This window comes from Schistocerca cancellata, chromosome 7 (assembly GCF_023864275.1).
Source record: "Schistocerca cancellata isolate TAMUIC-IGC-003103 chromosome 7, iqSchCanc2.1, whole genome shotgun sequence".
Classification (NCBI taxonomy): Eukaryota; Metazoa; Arthropoda; class Insecta; order Orthoptera; family Acrididae; genus Schistocerca; species Schistocerca cancellata.
In genome coordinates, this window is record NC_064632.1 from 459,027,898 (window position 1) to 459,042,925 (window position 15,028).

The window sequence follows — 15,028 nt, forward strand, 5'->3', positions numbered from 1 at the left end:
CTGACGAATTATTACTGCGACAAATGAAACAAATAAAGGAGAATGTACACAGGCCACATAATTTTATTAGCTTAGTGTATGCCTCAACATTCGCATTAATTTGTGAACTGTTACACAATAAAAGGTGTCACTGAAGTGTGGGATTCTCGGTTCTTGTACTTTTTGCCCTTTACAATTGCGTCTATGTTCAGAGCAATTGTTCTTGCGCATTTTAGGCGCAGCGTGCCGTTTAAATTTCGATCAGACAATGTATTTCTCAGGCGCGTCTTGTTACATTTCATTGCAGAGAACAGTTGTTCACAAACATACGTGGAACTGAACATTGATATTATTGTAGCTGCTAGTTTGTGGAAACGAGGAAATTTACCTGAGGGAAGTGTCTGTAGAATTCCAAAATGTTTTTCTTGTTCTGAAATTTGTCTCTGTATTCTCAGTCACACTGCAGGTGAATAATTTATTGCTGCAGCTCAGGACGAATCTCTTAAATATTCGCTGAATATGGAGAGAACAGATCAAAATCACTGTCTAGTGCTGTCAGATCTTGAAAGCGCTGATCAACTAAACTATGTGAATAACGTTCACAGTCTTTGTGAACATCTTGCATGGATGATAATTTAGGAAAATGAGCTAGGTTTCCTGTTTCCAGCTGACTCACCCAAAGTGTCAATTTCATTTTAAAAGCTGGTATTCGATCTATGAAATGAGTAATTACCTTGTAGTAAAATGTTCAAAGCATTCAGATGGCTAGTTAAATATGCTAAGAACGCGAGATCACATTCAAACGTTCGCGCACATTTCCCCTCCCTCCCCTCCATCCCCACTCCGCGACCTTGCACCTGCTCACGAGCACGTGCCTGAGCAGACGCGAGTACTCGCGCTCAAAACCGGCCAGTTATTAAGCCCTGATTTAGAATAAGCCTCTATTTGGAAGCCATCGTCGAAAGTCTGTTCACCGACTTCGTGGAAAATTAATTAAAACTCGGTCTGACGCCAACGGTGGAAGCATGGTGGAAGTTCGATCAGGCTTTGACGTTGTTTTCCGGGTAATAAAGTCGGTGATCTACTGGGAATTAAGCATGGTGGAAGATGGGTCAGGCTGTGAACGTGTATCCCGGGTGATAAAATCGGTGATCTAATGAGAAGTAAAGAAGTAAGTATATCACACGATGGTGATTAAACGCAGTTCCATCTGTCAGGTGACTTACTGGTCATGGGTTTCCTCCACAGCAGCACAATGATAACCAACATGCTCCTAAATTGTGCAGATGATAGGTCAATAGAAAAGGAAAATGTGGGAAATAGATGAATCTGATCTGGGGAAGTCAGTCACCACATTTAAATTCCATTAAACTTTTATAGGATGGATTTAACATGGAGGTCAGACAAGTAAGGTCATACAATTTTCAAGATCTGTGGAATAATTTAAAGAAATTTTGGAGTTCAGTATCTGCAGAAACAGAATAAAATCCTGTCTCCAGAATGCTATGAGTTTGTGCAGCTCTTCTGAGTGCGGAAGGTGGATGCTTCGAAGAGAAAGAGACCTAAACCATACTATATTGTACTTAATGATACAGGGAGAATAATTATTTTGCTGGTCTGTATAGTTTGTGCCATCAGGCTGTATATTAATATTAAGTATAAAGTTTTTATCATGGGAGATTGAATACTTTTGACATGTTGTGTAGTAAACAACTACTGCAGCGCCTCAGCAAATATTTGTTTGCAATAAAGTTTTCTCAGATAAAAAACACACAAAAATAGAAAAGCTATCATACTCAGCTTACATTCATACCTTAATGCCAGGACGTATCATTTTTTGGGATAAATCCTCAATTCGAGCTGAAGATTTCCGGGTCCAGAAGCGTGCACTACGAATTACTTGTTTAGTAAATCCAAGGAAGTCCCGAGTAACACAGTTCAATGAACCGAGGGATACTAACTTCTGTTTCTCAATATAATTATTCCTTAGTCAAATTTACCAGTGATAATGTGCAATGAGTTGACGAAAGTTATATGATATGTTCTGATATCGTGTCGGACCTCCATTTGCCCGGGGTAGTGCAGTAACTCGACCGAGCATGGACTCATCAACGCTTGAAGTCCTGCAGAAATACCGACCCTTGCTGCCTCTATAGCCTCCATACATGCGAAATTGTTGCAGGTGCTAGATTTTGTGCACGAACGGTGCTCTCGATTTTATGTGCCATTAATGTTGGATGGATTTCATGTTGGGCGATCTGGTTGGAAAAACGTCTCACTCCAATTGTCCAAAGTGTTCTTCAAACCACTTGCGAACTACCGTGGCCAGATGACATGAAGCATTTTTATTGACAAAAATTTCGTCGCTGTTTGGGAACAAAGTCCATGAATGGTTACAAATGGTCTTCAGTTAACCGAAAGTAACCATTTCCAGTCAATTATTGGTTCAGTTTGACCAGAGGACCAAGTCCATTCCATGTAAATACAGCCCACACCATTGCGGGTAAACCGCCGACTTCTACAGTTCCTTGTTGACAACCTGTGTCCATGGCTCTGTTGGGTCTGTGCCACACTCGGAACCTACCATCAGCTCTTACCATCTGAAGTAGGGACTAATCTGATCAGGCCACGATGTTCTAGTCGTCTAGGTTCCAAACAATACGGTCACGAGTACAGAAGAGGCGCTGCAGACCACGTCGTGCTGTTAGCAAAGGCACTCGCGTCGGTCGTCTGATGCCATAGCCCATTAAGGCTAAACTTCGCAGCACTGTCCTAACACATACGGTCATCGTACGTCCCACATTGATTTCTGCGGTTATTTCCCGCTGTGGTACTTGTCTGTTAGCACTGACAACTCTACGCAAACGTCGCTGATCTCGGTCGTTAAGTGAAGGCCGTCTCACACTGCGTTGTCCGTGGTCAGAGGTAATACCTGGAATGTTGTGTTCACGGCGCAGCCCTGACACTGTGCATCGCGGAATATTAAATAGCCTAACGATTTCCGAAATGAAATGTTGAATGCATCTACTTCCAACAACCACTGCGCGTTCACAGTCTTAATTCCATCCTGCGGTCACAATCACGTCGGAAACAGTTTTAGGTGAATGAACTGAGTACAAATGACAGCTCCACAAATGTAGTGCCCTTTTATATTTTGTTCTCGCATTCCTGCCGCCACCTGTATACGTGCATATCCCTACCCCATGGTTTTCGTCACCTCAGCATATTTTGCAAACCTTTTCAGTGGTATAAATAACAATAACCTTCACGAAGAATTGAAGTCATTTCCGTTGGTCAGGCCAGGTGTCCATACTCAGGGCACATATTTTCAATTACTTCCCAGCAGCCATAAAAAATTAACTACTAAAACATCTTAGCTCCAGAGGGCGCTGAAGGGTTTATGGGTGGGCAACTTCTCTTGTACTGACAAATTCGTTATGAAATAAAGTGAATGTTATGATAAATTTGTCTCCCACTCAGCTTCATTGCAGTAATGAGATCAGTGTTTAGTAAACTGATTTTCTGTTTGATGGTGAGTGGTTTTCATATGCGCATCAGCGTGTTGTATGTTTACGCTTTTTTTCTTTTTTTGGCAATATTGTTAAAAAAAGTGGTCAAATGTGTGTGAAATCTTATGGGACTTAACTGCTAAGGTCATCAGTCCCTAAGCTTACACACTACTTAACCTAAATTATCCTAGGGACAAACACACACACCCATGCCCGGGGGAGGACTCGAACCTCCGCCGGAACCAGCCGCGCAGTCCATGACTGCTGCGCCTTAAACCGCACGGCTAATCCCGCGCGGCCCAATATTGTTATTGTGTCTTAAATTAACAAATGGTTACGATTTTTTAATTAGTCAACACCGATTAACACCATTTTATTTGGGAACTGTGGTAGAGACATTAGTGTGTCTCTTGTTTTTAATTTTTTTTGTAACATTTTCTGTTCACTTGAGAATTTCGCCACAGTAGTTCATGGAACAAAGATTATATCGTGTAATTCGTCCAATGTACATTACGTTGTCCCAACACCTTCTGTTTCTATACATTCAATAAAAACGCCAGTTATCTCTTGCTTAGTGACAGCAATACATATAAGGTGAAAAAAGTGACAAGAAATGCTAAAATTCTCACTTGTATTTGAGAGACACTCGTCATTCTCTCTGACCCTAGAACGTAGGTGAAAGCGTAAGCATCGTTACAGCATGCAGCAACGATTTCCTTCTATGTGATATCTCCCTGTACATTCCGTAGATGCTCAGTTCCACACGCCTGGAAAACATAAGGTTTCTGCAGCCACTTTGCACAGAATCAGTAAACATTCCTCTAAAACCGAGGGACGAGCCAAGAGATAAGCCATGGATTTCTGCAGTGGCAGCCGTAATAGCATTCCATTCCATCCCGCGGCTGATATGCAAATCTGAGGATGAGGAATTTCGGAACCTGTTTTGCACTGTGTGAGTTTGAAGAGACGCCTAGACGTGTTCCTTCTCTTTGGTATGCAGCACGTGGATGAAACTACGGTGCCCTACAAATGGCGACGTTATTCCCCGAAAAATACAGCAGTAGCAAATCAGGAGATGTGGAATTAATGAAATGTCTCTCCATCGTGTTCCTTAGCTGAGTTGTTAGTTTCTAGCCGGCCGCGGTGGTCTAGCGGTTCTGGCGCTGCAGTCCGGAACCGCGGGACTGCTACGGTCGCAGGTTCGAATCCTGCCGCGGGCATGGGTGTGTGTGATGTCCTTAGGTTAGTTAGGTTTAAGTAGTTCTAAGTTCTAGGGGACTTATGACCTAAGATGTTGAGTCCCATAGTGCTCAGAGCTATTTGAACCATTTTTTGTTAACTTCTACATGGCTGCTTCAACACTACAACACAGCTAACTATGTTTTCAGAAAGGGCTTATCAGCATCATTAACAACAGGTATTACTTATCGTATCCATATTGAAAGTCTACTAATCCTTTTTCTTGAACTTAATTGAACACGTAAAGTACTTGTGCACAAAACTTAAGGACGAAAGTAACTTTCGCATAATGTGCCGCTGGCAGAAAACATAGCTCGATGAAACCTGGATCACACAAAAGAAAGAAACACTACAGCACAGTACAGAAAGAAACTGAAGGAAAGACGCAATAAGACATACGGCAAGGACTACTTTACTCAAAGACTAGTATTGAACTGAAGTTACCACTGTTTATGATGATTGCCTAGATATTATGTGGTTCTTTATAGGGTATGTGATAACCACGCCGGCCGCGGTGGCCGAGCGGTTCTAGGCGCTTCGGTCCGGAACCGCGCGAGTGCTACGGTCGCAGGTTCGAATCCTGCTTCGGGCATGTATGTCCTTAGGTTAGTTAGGTTTAAGTAGTTCTACGTTCTACGGGACTGATGATCTCGGATGTTAAGTCCCATAGTGCTCAGAGCCATTTGAACCATTAGATAACCACGGGCAACAATGAATGCTCCCCAACGAGCTCTCGTGCTGGCGGCAAGACTGGTAGGGCTCGCTTATGGTAGGGCGTTCCATTCCAATACCAGCACGGCTGACAGCTGCAAGATTGTTGTTGACGCATGTGAAGGTGCTACCATACGTCTCCTCAATACATCCCAAACGTGCTCGATTGGATTTAAGTTGGGTGAAGAGGCAGCCCAGTCCATTCTCCGAATCAGTACTCGTTCCAAGAGATCTGAGGCTCTCGTGCTGGCGACAAGACTGGTAGGGCTCGCTTATGGTAGGGCGTTCCATTCCAATACCAGCACGGCTGACAGCTGCAAGATTGTTGTTGACGCATGTGAAGGTGCTACCATACGTCTCCTCAACACATCCCAAACGTGCTCGATTGGATTTAAGTTGGGTGAAGAGGCAGCCCAGTCCATTCTCCAAATCGGTACTCGTTCCAAGAGATCTGAGGCTCTCGTGCTGGCGACAAGACTGGTAGGGCTCGCTTATGGTAGGGCGTTCCATTCCAATACCAGCACGGCTGACAGCTGCAAGATTGTTGTTGACGCATGTGAAGGTGCTACCATACGTCTCCTCAACACATCCCAAACGTGCTCGATTGGATTTAAGTTGGGTGAAGAGGCAGCCCAGTCCATTCTCCGAATCGGTACTCGTTCCAAGAGATCTGAGGCTCTCGTGCTGGCGACAAGACTGGTAGGGCTCGCTTATGGTAGGGCGTTCCATTCCAATACCCGCACGGCTGACAGCTGCAAGATTGTTGTTGACGCATGTGAAGGTGTTACCATACGTCTCCTCAACACATCCCAAACGTGCTCGATTGGATTTAAGTTGGGTGAAGAGGCAGCCCAGTCCATTCTCCGAATCGGTACTCGTTCCAAGAGATCTGAGGCTCTCGTGCTGGCGACAAGACTGGTAGGGCTCGCTTATGGTAGGGCGTTCCATTCCAATACCAGCACGGCTGACAGCTGCAAGATTGTTGTTGACGCATGTGAAGGTGCTACCATACGTCTCCTCAACACATCCCAAACGTGCTCGATTGGATTTAAGTTGGGTGAAGAGGCAGCCCAGTCCATTCTCCGAATCGGTACTCGTTCCAAGAGATCTGAGGCTCTCGTGCTGGCGACAAGACTGGTAGGGCTCGCTTATGGTAGGGCGTTCCATTCCAATACCAGCACGGCTGACAGCTGCAAGATTGTTGTTGACGCATGTGAAGGTGCTACCATACGTCTCCTCAACACATCCCAAACGTGCTCGATTGGATTTAAGTTGGGTGAAGAGGCAGCCCAGTCCATTCTCCGAATCGGTACTCGTTCCAAGAGATCTGAGGCTCTCGTGCTGGCGACAAGACTGGTAGGGCTCGCTTATGGTAGGGCGTTCCATTCCAATACCAGCACGGCTGACAGCTGCAAGATTGTTGTTGACGCATGTGAAGGTGCTACCATACGTCTCCTCAACACATCCCAAACGTGCTCGATTGGATTTAAGTTGGGTGAAGAGGCAGCCCAGTCCATTCTCCGAATCGGTACTCGTTCCAAGAGATCTGAGGCTCTCGTGCTGGCGACAAGACTGGTAGGGCTCGCTTATGGTAGGGTGTTCCATTCCAATACCAGCACGGCTGACAGCTGCAAGATTGTTGTTGACGCATGTGAAGGTGCTACCATACGTCTCCTCAACACATCCCAAACGTGCTCGATTGGATTTAAGTTGGGTGAAGAGGCAGCCCAGTCCATTCTCCGAATCGGTACTCGTTCCAAGAGATCTGAGGCTCTCGTGCTGGCGACAAGACTGGTAGGGCTCGCTTATGGTAGGGCGTTCCATTCCAATACCAGCACGGCTGACAGCTGCAAGATTGTTGTTGACGCATGTGAAGGTGCTACCATACGTCTCCTCAACACATCCCAAACGTGCTCGATTGGATTTAAGTTGGGTGAAGAGGCAGCCCAGTCCATTCTCAGAATCGGTACTCGTTCCAAGAGATCTGAGGCTCTCGTGCTGGCGACAAGACTGGTAGGGCTCGCTTATGGTAGGGCGTTCCATTCCAATACCAGCACGGCTGACAGCTGCAAGATTGTTGTTGACGCATGTGAAGGTGCTACCATACGTCTCCTCAACACATCCCAAACGTGCTCGATTGGATTTAAGTTGGGTGAAGAGGCAGCCCAGTCCATTCTCCGAATCGGTACTCGTTCCAAGAGATCTGAGGCTCTCGTGCTGGCGACAAGACTGGTAGGGCTCGCTTATGGTAGGGTGTTCCATTCCAATACCAGCACGGCTGACAGCTGCAAGATTGTTGTTGACGCATGTGAAGGTGCTACCATACGTCTCCTCAACACATCCCAAACGTGCTCGATTGGATTTAAGTTGGGTGAAGAGGCAGCCCAGTCCATTCTCCGAATCGGTACTCGTTCCAAGAGATCTGAGGCTCTCGTGCTGGCGACAAGACTGGTAGGGCTCGCTTATGGTAGGGCGTTCCATTCCAATACCAGCACGGCTGACAGCTGCAAGATTGTTGTTGACGCATGTGAAGGTGCTACCATACGTCTCCTCAACACATCCCAAACGTGCTCGATTGGATTTAAGTTGGGTGAAGAGGCAGCCCAGTCCATTCTCCGAATCGGTACTCGTTCCAAGAGATCTGAGGCTCTCGTGCTGGCGACAAGACTGGTAGGGCTCGCTTATGGTAGGGCGTTCCATTCCAATACCAGCACGGCTGACAGCTGCAAGATTGTTGTTGACGCATGTGAAGGTGTTACCATACGTCTCCTCAACACATCCCAAACGTACTCGATTGGATTTAAGTTGGGTGAAGAGGCAGCCCAGTCCATTCTCCGAATCGGTACTCGTTCCAAGAGATGGAGACGTGCACGGCTCGTGTTCATCCCATCAATTGTTTGTCACCTCTTACGGTAGTGCCGCCTCGTTTTCTTATTCCATTTACTGGCGTCACTAACTTCCTGCCTTACTTGCCCGTGAGTGTCAGCAGCAGTGCGTATCGATAAGCACACTGTGGTACCATCTCTGGAGCGACCGACAATATTTCCGGATCGTCGTGTGTCGGGTAGTCAGTGAGTGGGAGACGCACCAGCAGTGCAGTCGCAACGGAGCAGCAGTCGCGTACGGACCAGCAGTCCAGTCGGTCCGTTGGCATGGAGCAGCAAGCAAGCCCCGTCGCCCGGAGTCGGTCTGGAGCCACTGGCGGCGTGCACGTGCAGTTGGAGTGTGAGGTGCTGCTCGCGAGTGCTACGAAGTTCGTCGCCCACCTATCTTGGACATGAAAGTTGAGTGCTCACTTAACTTACTATCGAGCTGAAACTGCTTACATTTCTTCGGTTGATCCTGGTTGTCGCTTTTGGGACATTCCTGTGAGCAACAACGTGTGTGTATTTAAGTCAGCCAAGATTCCAGCCGTCCTCCTGTGAAATTTAACTTAATCTATTTCCTGTTATTGAAGTTCACCAGCGGTATCTTCTGCCTTGTGGCCGTTGACGTTCCGGTTACCTGCCCTGGTCATTACTTCATTTTAGGCAGTGTATTTTCCTCGTTGTGTTGTTGCTGTCCAGCGCAGAGTGTGGTTCGAAAGCTGAGGTATTGTTGGTCGTTGTGGGCGCCATTATTCTGTGTGTCATGTATTGAAATCTTGTGGTCGCTTTACTGGTGGCGTGGAGCGGAACTGATTTGGTTGACTGGTCGGTCGGCTGTCTGTCGGTTGGGTTACCTCCAGATTAAGAAGTCGTTGAACAGGTTGCCTGTCTCACCTAAACGGGCATTAGTGTTACAATCCCAGGCCGACCCTTGGAAACTTCTGAGCGCCGTTCTTTGTGTTGTGAGTGTGGGGTTGATCTGCTATTCTGTTATTCTGCGCAACGGATTAATCTGAGATGTACCCTTTACCCTGTGGCTCCTGCAAGATGCTATTTCCACCCCCACACCACTACATAAGTCAGACAGACGCTCCTAACGTTCTAAAGAGAATTGCCTGAAAAACTTTCAGCAATAAATATCTTCTGGAGTCGTCCGCTGTAAGGAAATGACACAAAAATTCACAAAAATTTCTTACATAATTAGTGGGATACTTGGGTGCTGGAGTAGTGCTAGTTAGTGTAAGAAAAACATGAAACTAACGAAAATAATTATATATTTTGCAAAAATTCTGAGAAATCACAATGGCACTTTAAGTTATGAATTGAACAAGTTATATCCTGGTTGTTTTTGGAATGTGAAGTTACCTCTCAAGGATAGGATTCGCTAATGAAATTTCTATACAAAGTTTAATTGTTACTGACTTGGCAGAATGGCTGAGAGGCGCGCCTACTCAACTTGAATAATTATCCTTTAGAATGTTGCTAGGTACGGTCGAGGCTGTCGCGTGTGAAATGCAGTGAAGTGTATTGTTGTGGAGGAAATATGGGGCTTGCAATAGCTGTAGCGCACAATACCGTAAGCTGCGATGACTGCTGTGTGTGCCGCTAGCTGCTGACAAATAAGATAACTCTCGTTCTATCTGGATTGACCTTCGCGTATCAAACTCTCCCTACGCCTTGATGAAGTCAGGGACTCCTATTTGCCCCTGGTCTAACTATTGGCGTGGTACACCGATCAGATAACCAGTCCAACGCGATGCCACTTAAAAATTCGCTCGCAGGCGTTTAACTATAAATCTGTCCATTCACACCACACAATAAGTGTGTCAGCCAGCACAGTGAACAATGCTTAATCACAAGGACTCAATATAGGGAGTCGCACTTCGATTTGGTCTCGACAGAGGTGCTCTCCCAGTGAAGTACTGAGGAGAGACTTGTCACTCACTCCAAGAACGACAATGGAATGGCGCCTCTCCAGGCCAGACATGAAGGGGTATATGTTTCAATCACTTCCATTACTCCTTCAGCTCAAGGCGTCAGAAGTATCGTCTGCCAATCAGTATTGCTCGTCTAAAACAGGAGAATGACATTTCGTTTAATGCGACCAATCCGGAAATCTGTAGTATCGGCGTTTGGTGTTTGCTGTCTCCCTGTGAAAATCTCTGAAACTGCGTGCTATGTGTAAAGAATGTGTAGGCTGGCCGCTCCTATACAATGTAGCGGAATTTGCTTTTAAGCTGAACACGGGGTGTTCCTCTTTCCCCTCGGGCGAACGCTGTCCGCTCCACGGGCGACCGCCGGCCGACGTAGATGGGTTGGGACTGCCCTCCTGGCGTGTGGTTGCCTCTCTCGAACTGAAAGCTCCTGTGACTGTCATATTTGGAATGCATGTGTGTACGCCAGCCTCGAGTATTTCAACCACGGTGCGCACTTGCGATTTATTAGTTATTTGCATATCGTTTATGTTGTGTTGACAGAAGAGCCAACACCGTGTTGCTAGAGGAGGCCGAAATGCACGCCTTTAAGCTCACGCAGGCTGGCGTGAGGTCTGGAAAATGACAATGTAATTAATATAGCCAATAAGGTACGTTGCTGCTGGAATACTTAACTTTAATCCATAATTGGTGTACATCTCTCTACATTGTACATGCTTCACAACCTCAATATTAACTGGTAATGGCGCCTTGCTAGGTCGTAGCAAATGACGTAGCTGAAGGCTATGCTAACTATCGTCTCGGCAAATGAGAGCGTATTGGTCAGTGTAGCTTCGCTAGCAAAGTCGGCTGTACAACTGGGGCGAGTGCTAGGACGTCTCTCTAGACCTGCCGTGTGGCGGCGCTCGGTCTGCAATCACTGACAGTGGCGACACGCGGGTCCGACGTATACTAGCGGACCGCGGCCGATTTAAAGGCTACCACCTAGCAAGTGTGGTGTCTGGCGGTGACACCACAGTTTATATGAATTCATACAACATTGACTTAATCTTATCGAGTTTGGGTTCGAACGAAGCATCTTGATGTGCGGAATATGATTGTGAGGGCGGAATATGTAAGCAATGAAGGTCAGGAGACGACGACGTCTTACAGTGTGTTATGTAGTTAGTTCCCTGTTTGGATTTTAGTTATTTGGTTGATGTGTGGCTTTCAGCCGAGTATCAATACCTCTTAAGTCAATGTCCTCGTCTTGCCCTTAAGGCATGAGATTGTTATAATTTTTTATGTGAAATGTTTTAAAATACGGCATTCTGCATTTTAAAATTGAAACTCTTCTTTCTAGAGCTTAAGCCGTTAAATTATTTGTTGGTGGGCGGCCTTCAGCCGAGTTGTAATATCTCTTAAATTAATGTTCTTCTTTTGCCCTTAAGGCATAAGATTGTTATGCTTTTGAATGGGGCCTTCAGCCCAATTTGCAAGTAATCTTTTAATATAATACCTTCTGCCTTTTCATTGAAACTCCTCTTCTTGCTTTATATGCGACCTCCAGCCTAGTTCAGCCGATTAGATTGAATATTTAGAAAATATTGTTAGGTGAAACCACCAGAAGAACCTTGTATTCCAATTTTGCTTGAGTCTTGTGTCTTGGATTTTGAATATGGCCTAAAGTAAATCAAAGGAGATCGATTAAAGTTTTGAGTGTTTTGCATCCTTGTTGTAATATTGTGTGTTGATAAATAATGTTTGTGTAACTGACAGGAACTAATTTGGGCCCCTTTCCACAACCTAACCCGCTCTGTCCTGCTAGCGCAGGCATTTCAAGCTCCTCCACCTGTTCTGTTCGATGCAGTCGCCCTTCATCATTCGTAATGCACCCCTGCAATGACGCATATCGGGAAGGAGTACAGTGTCACAGTAACGTTGAACGGTGACTGTGCCGTGTTCAAGGACTTGGAGGTAAATACTCCCACGCGATCTTATGCCTTCCCACAAACCGCGACCATCAAAACCGTCATGTTCGACAGTGTTCCTGCGTCGATATGAGGATACCTCGACAGTCACTACCCAGAATGAAACGCTCTCTTCCGAGAAGAGTACGCGACCCACTTCTCCATTTGTCCAGCCCCTGCGCTCTTCTCACCATTACATATTGTGCCGCCGAACTTCGCATTTCAGTAGATAACGACGTACTGATCATCGAGCAAAGAGAACACTCTCATGCAGTCGCCTTGCTACTGTGAAGAGTGAAACGGCGTGTCTTGCGATCCTGTTGAATGTGGTTGCCGCTGCACCGGCAGTTTCAACTGAGTTCCTTCTTGCCCGCTGCGCAATGCAGCGGTCAACTGCCGCTATAGCTGACCGTGGTGGACCATCTACTATAGTTCCAAGAACAGTGCCAGTGATTCGGAACGCTCCCCGTGCAGGTTAATGTACAGGGTTATTACAAATGATTGAAGCGATTTCACAGCTCTACAATAACTTTATTATTTGAGATATTTTCGCAATGCTTTGCACACACATACAAAAACTCAAAAAGTTTTTTTAGGCATTCACAAATGTTCGATATGTGCCCCTTTAGTGATTCGGCAGACATCAAGCAGATAATCAAGTTCCTCCCACACTCGGCGCAGCATGTCCCCATCAATGAGTTCGAAAGCATCGTTGATGCGAGCTCCCAGTTCTGGCACGTTTCTTGGTAGAGGAGGTTTAAACACTGAATCTTTCACATAACCCCACAGAAAGAAATCGCATGGGGTTAAGTCGGGAGAGCGTGGAGGCCATGACATGAATTGTTGATCATGATCTCCACCACGACCGATCCATCGGTTTTCCAATCTCCTGTTTAAGAAACGCGTCTGCTTTAGCCTTTTCCGTAATATTTTCCAAACCGTCGGCTGTGGTACGTTTAGCTCCCTGCTTGCTTTATTCGTCGACTTCCGCGGGCTACGCGTGAAACTTGCCCGCACGCGTTCAACCGTTTCTTCGCTCACTGCAAGCCGACCCGTTGATTTCCCCTTACAGAGGCATCCAGAAGCTTTAAACTGCGCATACCATCGCCGAATGGAGTTAGCAGTTGGTGGATCTTTGTTGAACTTCGTCCTGAAGTGTCGTTGCACTGTTATGACTGACTGATGTGAGTGCATTTCAAGCACGACATACGCTTTCTCGGCTCCTGTCGCCATTTTGTCTCACTGCGCTCTCGAGCGCTCTGGCGGCAGAAACCTGAAGTGCGGCTTCAGCCGAACAAAACTTTATGAGTTTTTCTACGTATCTGTAGTGTGTCGTGACCATATGTCAATGAATGGAGCTACAGTGAATTTATGAAATCGCTTCAATCACTTGTAATAGCCCTGTATGCTTCCACGATCCCTTTGTTTCTTCCTCGTGAGAAATCATCCAGATGATGTCTCTACACCGTGATGTAATGAAGAACACCACCACAGTGCATCATAGCTGCTCACTGAATGAACGACAGTGTCGTTTGCCTTTCCTTCAACTGCCTCGTGTTAAGGGGCCACCCTGGTTTGGCGCTATTGAAAGGAGTCTACTGGGGCCCATTTGCATGTGACACCCGAATATGATATACGATATACGTCTCTGATAGAGTTTATAAAGTTGATCGCTGACTCTGTACGGCCGTAGAGCCAAAGATACTATTTCTGGTCTGAAATTGTATGCTGGAGTAAGAGAGCGCTTGGCGCTCAGTTGTAGGTAGCTGTCGGTGAGCGAAAGACGATGAAGTAGGCAGTTTTGCGGTGTGCTGTAAGAAGCCACCAAGTGTTAGATTAATTTAGGTATGTCATTATTATTGAACATGGACGCAGAAGTCGTCATACAACAAAGGTAAAGATCCACACGCTTATCACAGACAGACAAGTCAGCTGTGGGCCATCATTGTATTGATACCGGGCATTCCATGAAATACAGTGATGTGAAGATTTTAACATCCACCTTTTCCTTTGGTAATCTCCAAGGACTCCCCACCCCATGAACCATGGAGCTTGCCGTTGGTGGGGAGGCTTGCGTGCCTCAGTGATACAGATAGCCGTACCGTAGGTGCAACCACAACGGAGGGGTATCTGTTGAGAGGCCGGACAAACGTGTGGTTGCTGAAGAGGGGCAGCAGCGTTTTCAGTAGTTGCAGGGGCAACAGTCTGGGTGATTGACTGATCTGGCCTTGTAACACTAACCAAAACAACAGCCTTGCTGTGCTGGCACTGAACGGCTGAAAGCAAGGGGAAACTGCAGCCGTAATTTTTCCCGAGGGCATGCAGCTTTACTGTATGGTTAAATGATGATGGCGCCCTCATGGGTAAAATATTGCGGAACTAAAATAGTCTCCCATTCGGATCTCCGGTCGGGGACTATTCAGGAGGATGTCATTATCAGGGGAAAGAAAACTGGCATTCTACGGATCTTAGCGTGGAATCTCAAATCCCTTAATCTGGCAGGTAGATTAGAAAGCTTAAAAAGGGAAATGGATATGTTATAGTTAGATGTAGTGGGAATTAGTGAAGTTCTGTTGCAGGAGGAACAAGACACCTAGTCAGGTGAATACAGGGATTTAAATACAAAATCAAATAGTTGTAATGCAGGAGTAAGTTTAATAATGAATAAAAAACTAGGAATGTGGGTAGGCAACTACAAACCACATAGTGAAAGCATTATTGAGGCCAAGACAGACACGAAGACCACGCCTACCACAGTAGTACAAGTTTATATGCCAACTAGCTCCGCAGATGACTAAGATATTAGTGAAATGTGTGATGAGGTAAAAGAAATTATTCAG